Below are 8,400 nucleotides of genomic sequence, written 5' to 3'. Positions count from 1 at the left end.
CAGGGTGGGAGCGTCAGGCCGTGGCCACAAGAAGGAGGGGTGCAGGACGCACCCGAGGGAGGGGAGGGGAGCAGCGGCAGAGAAAACGCGGCCCACAAGCCAGAGTCAGCACAGAGCACGGAGGCCGCGGACACGAGCGACGGAGACCAGCTCCAGGGAGGCTGACGAGGGCGACGATTGCGGACGAGCCAGGCGGCGGGGCAGGTGCAGGGTAGGGACAGGGCCGAGGGTGTGCAGGGACAGCAGGGACACGCGGAGGCCAGTGTAGGAGCACAAACCCTAAAGGAAGCACGGGCACGTGACAGCCTTCCATGACTCCGTGACAGTGGATTACGGTCACGGCTACTGGCTGCGGCCACGCCGGAGCTGCCCCAGACATGCAGGAGGGTTCGGTCCCGACGTCTGCTTCCGACCCCCGGCCAGGCTCACCCGGCCGCGGCGGAGGCTGAGGACCCGTCTCACAGGACACGAGCGTGTTGACGCCGCGAAGCGCCCATCGCCCGTCCAGGACTTGGCGCCAGCGACCACCCCACACCCTCCTCGAGCCCTTCGTGAACGTCCTCTGTCTGTCACAAACACGCCCCATTCCCGACAGGGCGGTGCCGGGCGCGTCCCTGTCACAGCCGGCCCAGACACCACCAGGGCTGCCCGCCCCCCGCGCCTGCGGGGAAGCTGGTGTCAGAAGGACGCCCGGGAGGGACACACGGGAGGGAAAGCCGAAGGCTGAGCAGAGTCAGCAGACACACGTCCTCCATTCACGGGATTGCACGCGTGTGCACGCCAGCAACAGGCTGGCCCGTGCACCGTTCCCATGAACAGACGAAAACACGTGTTTAGGGACAAACTCTGAAGAGATAAGAAAGCTGCACGCGGAGGAAACCGTGCTTTTACTGTGTGGGCAGCATCGAAGTCGGCAGAAAGGCGGAGAGCGACGCGGCGTTCGCAGACGTGAAGACCAGCTCTCCCCAAACGATCTCGAGCCCTCGAACTGCTAGCGGAGGCCCTGACGGAACCTGGAGTCGGGATCCTGAGCTGCGTGGGAGAGCCAAGGGCCGGGCAGGAGCCCTGTGGCGAGGCCGGCAGGCGTCTCTGAGCAGAGCCGCGGGCCCCACTCGGGGAGGCGGGGAAGGGAGTCAGGGAGGCGGACTGAGAGCGCAGCGCTTGCAGAGCCCAACACGCCCCGGGGGGTGGGCAGGCGGACAGGGGAGGGCGTCTCCCCCACGGCGGCGAGGAGGAGTGAGTGTGAGCGGCCGAAGACCGGCAGCATCTTTCAGACGAGTGTGCACGGCGCCCGGGAGTCACCGAGAGGCCCCACGGGGACGGACGGGCAGGAAAAGCCGCAGCCGGGCGGGGTGTCTGGTGCGGACCCGCAGAGCACCAGCGTCTACGCGGGAAACACGAGCCCATATGTGTGTGTATACATTCCAGAAACCATTAGGAAGGGAAAAAACAAACAATCCAATTTTTAAAATGGGCAAAAGGCATGAACAGACTTTTCGCAGCACAGAAAACACAAACGTAAACACATGAAAAATTCCAGCCTCGTTAGTAATCAGGGAAATGCAAATGAAGACCACAATTAGATACTATTTAACACCCACCACATTGGCAAAAATCAAAGAATCTGACATTGTCAAATAGCGGGTAGGAAGTGCTCTCCCACGGCCGCGGAGAACGTGGCGGCCGGCAGCGCGTGCAAACCGGGACCGGCCCCGCGCTCCCCCACGAGGCCGACGCGGTGTCGGAGCGGGGCTGTGCGTGTGACCCGAGCGCTGGCGCGCAACGTCCTGCTGGGAGGAGAGGAGGGAACGGCATCGCTGTCTCGCCACTCTAGGTCGCTCTGCGCCTCCGTGAGACCCTCGCGGCCCAGCCCCGCACAGGCCCGCGGACCAGTGCTGGGAACGAAGCTGAATGAAACGGGCAAAGCCCTGGGAGGATGCAAACGGCCTCATCATTACGCACCTAAAACTAAGCAAGACTAGCGAAGCCATGGTCTGGCCGTCAACACCTTTTACCAACACTGTCTGTTTAAAATAACACGAAACCGAGGTAGGTAAGGGCCGGGGGATCACAAACAGAAACTTTAGGGAGAGCTTCTGGGGGCCAAGCGGAGGCAGGGGCTGAGCCCGCGGACGTGTGGTGTGATGTGGGGCGTGGGACCGCAGGTGCGCCCGCAAGCTCCTGACGTCATGCCCCACGGTTGCCCTGCGATGTGTGCCACGTCGTGGATCAAGTAGCTACTCGGAAAAGACCATGAACGACGACACGGACGGCTGCACGACCGTCGACCGCACAGCAACCCTCCCCGTCTGGGAACACGGGTCAGGGTCCCCGGCCCCACGATCCTGACGTGCCAGGTTCATGATTCTCGCCGTCCGGCGGTGCCGTCTGCGAGCCCAGTGTTAGGATCCTGACATCCCAGCATGAGACTCCCCGACTCTCACGTCCTGAAGACCCACCCCATAAAGGTCCCAGAAGGCATATCGCTTGCCAAGGCCACGTGGGGCCGCGCTCGCTGCCCAGGCCTCCCTCCCCCACAGCCCCCACCCCACACTCCCCACCAAGGCAGCCCCTAAGACAGCAGGACTCTAGTCCCCAGGAGAGGCCCTCACCATGCAGATGGCTCAGGGTCCCTTTCTCTTGGGCCGAGCCCGAGACTCCCCAGCTGCCAGGTGCCCCTGCCCAGCCCCAGCCCAGCCCAGCCCCAGAGCAGGGGCCAAGAGCCGGTTTCCAAAGCCCTGCCCAGCCCCCGGCCCGCAGGCCGCTTCCTGCCCTCTACCTCCCCCAGACGCCTCTGGGCACAGCCCTGGCTTCCGCCAGAGGAGGGAGGCAGCCGGACCAGGCCCTCAGCCTGGAGTCCAGCAGACAGATTCCAAGCACGTGCAATTTGGGGGAGGCCCTGAGTCTGCTTAGGGTTGGCCCTGTGCCCACCCAGACTGGGACATCCTGGGGCCCCCTGAGCACCCGGTGGGAAGTGTCCGCACGAGGCAGAAGCTGGTCGATCATGAACCCTCCCCTGCTACCCACCGGCACAGCCTGGGCTCTGCACACAGGGCAAGCCAGGAGGGCACAGGCTGCTGCCCAAGGTGGCCGCACCATGCCCTCTTCCCTCCGCCCATTGAGCCCGTGTGATCGCCACAGTCGCACACCTGTGTGCGCAGGTGCGGGCGGCAGCCGGACGGCACCTTGCACCCGCGGCTCTCTGCTCCTCAGTCAGCACGGACATCAGTCCTGGCCCCCGTGCATCCACGGAGGCCGGAGCCTGGGCGCCCAAGGGGCTGGAGGGAGGGACAGGCAGGAGGTGAGGGCTCGTCTGGGGGCCTGAGGATGCGGGGACAGTGCTAACACTTGCCCGGGGGGCAGGGGTGGACAGAGTACAAGGAGGGCACAGAAGAAGTCCTGGGAAAGAAAATCCTGGACACCTAGGACTGGGGGCAGTGGGCTGAGCCCCGTCGGGGCAGGACTGAGCCGCCCGGGAGAGCTGGGACGGCAGGCCTGGCAGGGGTGTCCGAACCTGAAGGATCACCGAGGCTGGCAGGCGGCAGGGTGGGACTGCGGCCCCTCCCTGGACCAGGAAAGGCCTTCTCCCCCGAGCAGAACCGAGTCCAGGGAACGGAGGCACAGGCTGGCGACTTCTCAGACCCCCCAAGATGGGCAGGGCCTGGAAGAGGCCAGGAGACGAGGGGAAGATGAAAGCCAGGGTGGATGGAGGGGTCACGGTGGACACAGGGGAGTGACCGTGGGGATGTGGGTGTTACACACTGTTCAAGGCGCCCGCTGCCCTCCTGCTCCCGCCCCCCGCAGCAGGTCTGGCTTCTGGATCGCCTCATCCCGACAGGAGAGCGGGAGTGTCTCACCGCTTCCACACAGACCCTGGCAAAGCTTGCGTGAGTGTCATCGGCCACCCCACTCCCCCTGCCCGGAGCCCAGCGGTGTCTGGGGTGCTGCCCGGCCAGTCTGCGCCCTGGAGTCGGAGCACAGGGGCAAAGCCACTACTATCCCGCCATGGACACGAACACAGACCCAGCCTTGAGCCGGCGGGGTGGGGGGTGGTTCTGGTACTACAGCCACACAGCCTGACGGACAGACGCAGGGACACAGCCTGACGGACAGGCGCAGGGAGGCGCGGGACGAGCTCCAATTCACAGAACGGAGACCAGCAAGTCCGGCCACCGACCTGCTGTATGGGGTTCTCAGGATCCCGGCTCCCTCGTTCAGAGCGGACAAGCAAGGCTCTGGTTCGTGGGGACCACGGGGGCTGAGGATGGGAGGGCGGGGGCGGGGGCCAGTCACAGATGCAGGGGGCCCCGGGCTCCCAGAATCCACGGCTCCACTCCCGCTCACAGCCCAGCGCCTCCCTCGGAGTTTCTCATCTGTCCTCGCCACACCGTGGAAAGCGCATTCGGAGGGGAGGTGCACGCTGGGGGCTCACTGGGGCTCCTCACCAGGCCAACACGGGGCTGTGGCACCTCCACTCCCTGCAGAGCAGAAGCCAGGTAAGCCCCGGCTGGTGGGTGCCACGTGGCAATCCCGGCCGACGACGCCAGATCCCAGGCCCCTCCCCGCGCGGGCAGCCGGTGGGCTGGGCCAGAGCAAAGGGGCGTGGCCGTCCATCCCTGCCTGGTCGGCCAACCCGCCGCACCGCTCCCCCTGCAAAGGCCTGTGGGCTGCTCCAACTGTCCTGGGAACACAGGCATCCCTGGGCTTTGGTTTTTCCTTGAGAACCTTTCTGTCTGTCCTCCTGACAGCATCATTAATGAGCCTTCGTTGGCGTCCCAGAAGCAGCTAAGAACCAGGTGGAGAATACAGTCGATGTCGTCCAGGAACGCACAGACGTGAGCTGGGCAGAGCCGGACGGGACGGCCACCTGGCGCTCCTGACTCCCCCACAGGCAGGGGGTCACTCGGGAAAGGGCAGAGCCCCACACCGACAGCCTCGCTGACTGTCCTTCCCGCCGGTTCCCCTCGCAGAGGGCGAGGGTGAACAGCAGCTCCCCCAGGCCCGGGGTCTGCACCCGGCCAAAGAGGACACAGGGACCCTGGAGGGTGAGTCGGTGTCTCTGGAGGGAAGGCAGGCTGTCCCGAAACCCCTTCCTTAGACCAGAGCGCATTTCTGGGACGGAAATACTGAGCCCCGCAAACACACAGAAGACGAGGACTGGGGGGAGGAGCCCGAGTCAGAGTCATCGGATCCAGGCTTTCCAAACCCCGCCTTTGGGCAGGTCTGACCCCCTTGTTCTCAGGGACCTCATCCCACGACACCTGCTCCGGGGGCTTCTCTCTCTGTGGTTCCAGCATCTGGGGCTGAAGCGGGGCACCGGACCCCCAAAAGGCCACGATCACGAATCGAGAGCTCATCCTCCCTGACTGGGGGATCAGGAGGTGGCACACTACGGGACCCCCGCCACATCCCTGCACCCTACGGGCCCCCCCCCGCCCACGTCCCTGCCCTGTCCACACCCCCACACGCCCCACGATGGGGCCCACCAGCAGCTTCAGCACCCATGGTTCTTCCACTTAGGGCGCACCACACTCCTGCCCGTCCCTTGGCGATGCCGCAGGACAGCTCTCTAGGGAGTCAGGCAGGCCCGGGAGCGCTCCTGCCCTGGAGACGCACCCCTGGCTCGTTTGGGGAGCAGGTCACATCCCCCGCAGGCCACACACGCCTTCTGTCTGCAGAGCACGCGCTGGGAGAGACGGCTTGTTTGACGTCCGGGCCGCATGCTTGACTCGAGTCTGTTGTTCTCCGTTCCGGCTGTCGAGAGGTAAACAGACACCGATCCGTCTTCACGAGGAGGCCAGATTAATGACACATCAGAGCAGGAGGGTGGAAGGGCCGGGCTGTGCCTCTAACCAGCTGTGTGACCCAGGCCAAGTGGCTGTGTCTCTCTGGGCCTCTGCTCCTCGGGCGTCTTTGGGGCCATGATCCTGCCCCACCCGGAGCCCGAGGAGGTGCTGGAGGCAGCTATGTTCGGGGCAAGAGAAGGCGCTGCGTGCGCTCAGCCCCCGACCGGCTGCTGCCTGCCCGTGTGACTTCACGGCCGAACCCCGGGAGGGAGGCCTTTCCAGATGAGGCAGGACGGCTCAGAGACGGGATTTAGTTTCATCGAAGTCTGGGAGCAGGTAACCAACAGAGCCAGGACTCAGGCCAGGCCATTTCCAAGCTTTGCCCCTTCTCTGGCCGCGAGCTCACTGGGACACTGGGGCGCGCTGGCTTCCCGATGGTCGTCACCGCCCTCGTCACTCCTGTATGCAGTGGCTTGGAGGCAGGCCTGGGGGTCCATGGCAGCTAGTGCCCACCCTGGCTCCTCCTTGCACTGCACGGGTCTCCTGCCCTCCCTGCCCCTTGGCTGCTTTATCTGCAGGATGGACGCATCACTTCTGCCTGCGTCCCGCCCAGGACAGGTGTGAGGCTCGGCTGAGCCACGCAGGGACAGGCTTGCTCTCAGTCAGGTCCTGCCTGGGTACAAGGGCCACGAGGATGTGCGGAGTTGCACACCAGGCCCCCTCCTCCCTGGCCCATGCCCTTCCCACCCGAAGCACGGCACTCAGTGGCTCACACCGACTGGCCTCAGACCCGGTGCAGCTCCCCCCAGTGCGGGTGGCATATTAGGGAGCTGGACTGGGCTGGCGTGGCTGGTCAGAAGGAGCAGCCTCCGTCGCGGGAGGGGCTCTGGAGCCGCACAACCGGGCAGCCTCCCAGCCAGGGCTGGTGTCACCTTGTGCGGGGACTTATCGGGCACACTCACAGCGGGGCCGGGACACGGCCTGCCCCTCCTTCCTGCCACCTCCAGCCCCTTTAGACCCAGGGCTGCCCTGGGAAGGCCCAGCCTTTTCCAGAAGACAGGAATGATTTCACGCAGATATTCCTGGCTTTTAGCTGAGCGAGCAACACAGTTCTGTGTCTCCTTTCCCTCCTCTCTTGGCAGAAAGGGCAGCAGAGCCGTGGGCCCTGGTCCCATAGGCCTGGCAGTGCTGAGGTGTTTCAATGAAACCCAACCTGCGTCTGTCTGCAGACGGCAGGGCTCAGCCAGCTGGACTGAGAGGCTCCCCACCCAAGGCGCCCACTACACCCTCCCCTTCTCCTCCGTCCCACCCCTCGGCCTAGCTGACCAGCCAACCCCTGTCGGCCCCAGAGCAAGCTGCCATGCCCCATCAGGCCCACCGCCCCTCTCCAGCCTCCCTCTACCAGCTCGAGGCGACAAGCAGCCCAAATGCTCCCCGAGCTTCCAGAAAGCTCCAAATCCCCATCTGTGCACAGTGGGTGGGAGCGGGGCTGCCCCGTGGGGCTGCCTGCGCCGTTGTTCCCTGGCCATCTTCTCTGGGTCTTCCCAGCTGCTTGCGGAATACCCGCCGTTTCCTGACCATCTGGCTCCCTGGGAAATTCGGAGAGCTCGTGGGGGAGCTTGGCCTTCAGAGACCTGGGCTCAGAGTCTGCTCCACCACTTGCCAGGCCCGTGATTTCAGGCAAATGCAAGCCTTTCCCGAGTTTCAGTCCCACATCTACAAACGGGTAGACAGCAACCCATCGTGGGGGTGCGTTGGCCCAAGAGTGTGGTAAGGGACTGGGCCACACTCCCGGAGCTCCTGATGCTGTGCTCAGTGCCCCGTGCCCTCCATCACCGGGCGCTGCCCCATGGGAAGCTCTGAGGAGGCCGCGCAGGGCCCTCTGGCAGGCCCTCCACCCTCACTCTGTGCTCAGCCCTCGGCCGACCCCCAGAATGGCTGGGAGGGGCAGGACTGTGTCTTCCCTCAGGGAGCTGGAGGCCAGCGGGGAGGGGTGGGGGCTCTGACGTCCAGAGGAAGCCACTGGACATCGTCCAAGAGGAGAACAGGACAGGGTGTGGTCCTGCATGTGAGGCCACGTGGCCAAGAATGGTGGCACTTCCAGAGCCAGGACCACATCTCAGCCTCCCCGTGTTGCCCACCTGCCTGGGGTGGCCTTCTTGGCAAGGCAGGAGCTCTGGAAAAGGCAACCACTGTTCCCACTGACAGGAGAGCTGACCGTGGAGGGAGGCTGAACAATGGAGCTCTTCCAGACCAAGCCCTCCAGTGCTTGCAGGGGAGGGACACGGGTTGGGACAATGGCCTCACACCAAGGAGGCCTCTGAATAAGGTGTGAACATCTCAGCATGGAGATTTTTTTCCCATTTTTCCAGTGCTTTTCACCATGCCTGGTATAGAAGCCTCATCTTCACCACCATCACCGTCACCATCATCACCACCATCACCATCACCATCACCATCACCATCATCACCGCCATCACCATCACCATCATCACCACCATTATCACCACCATCACCATCATCACCACCATCACCACCATCACCATCACCATCTTCACCACCATTATCACCACCATCACCATCACCACCACCATCACCATCACCATCATCTCCA

Source organism: Enhydra lutris, unplaced genomic scaffold, assembly GCF_002288905.1.
Source record: "Enhydra lutris kenyoni isolate GAN:26980312 unplaced genomic scaffold, ASM228890v2 scaffoldscaffold14, whole genome shotgun sequence".
Taxonomy (NCBI): Eukaryota; Metazoa; Chordata; class Mammalia; order Carnivora; family Mustelidae; genus Enhydra; species Enhydra lutris.
The sequence above is the reverse complement of the archived record's forward strand: the minus strand, read 5'-3'. Positions refer to the sequence as shown.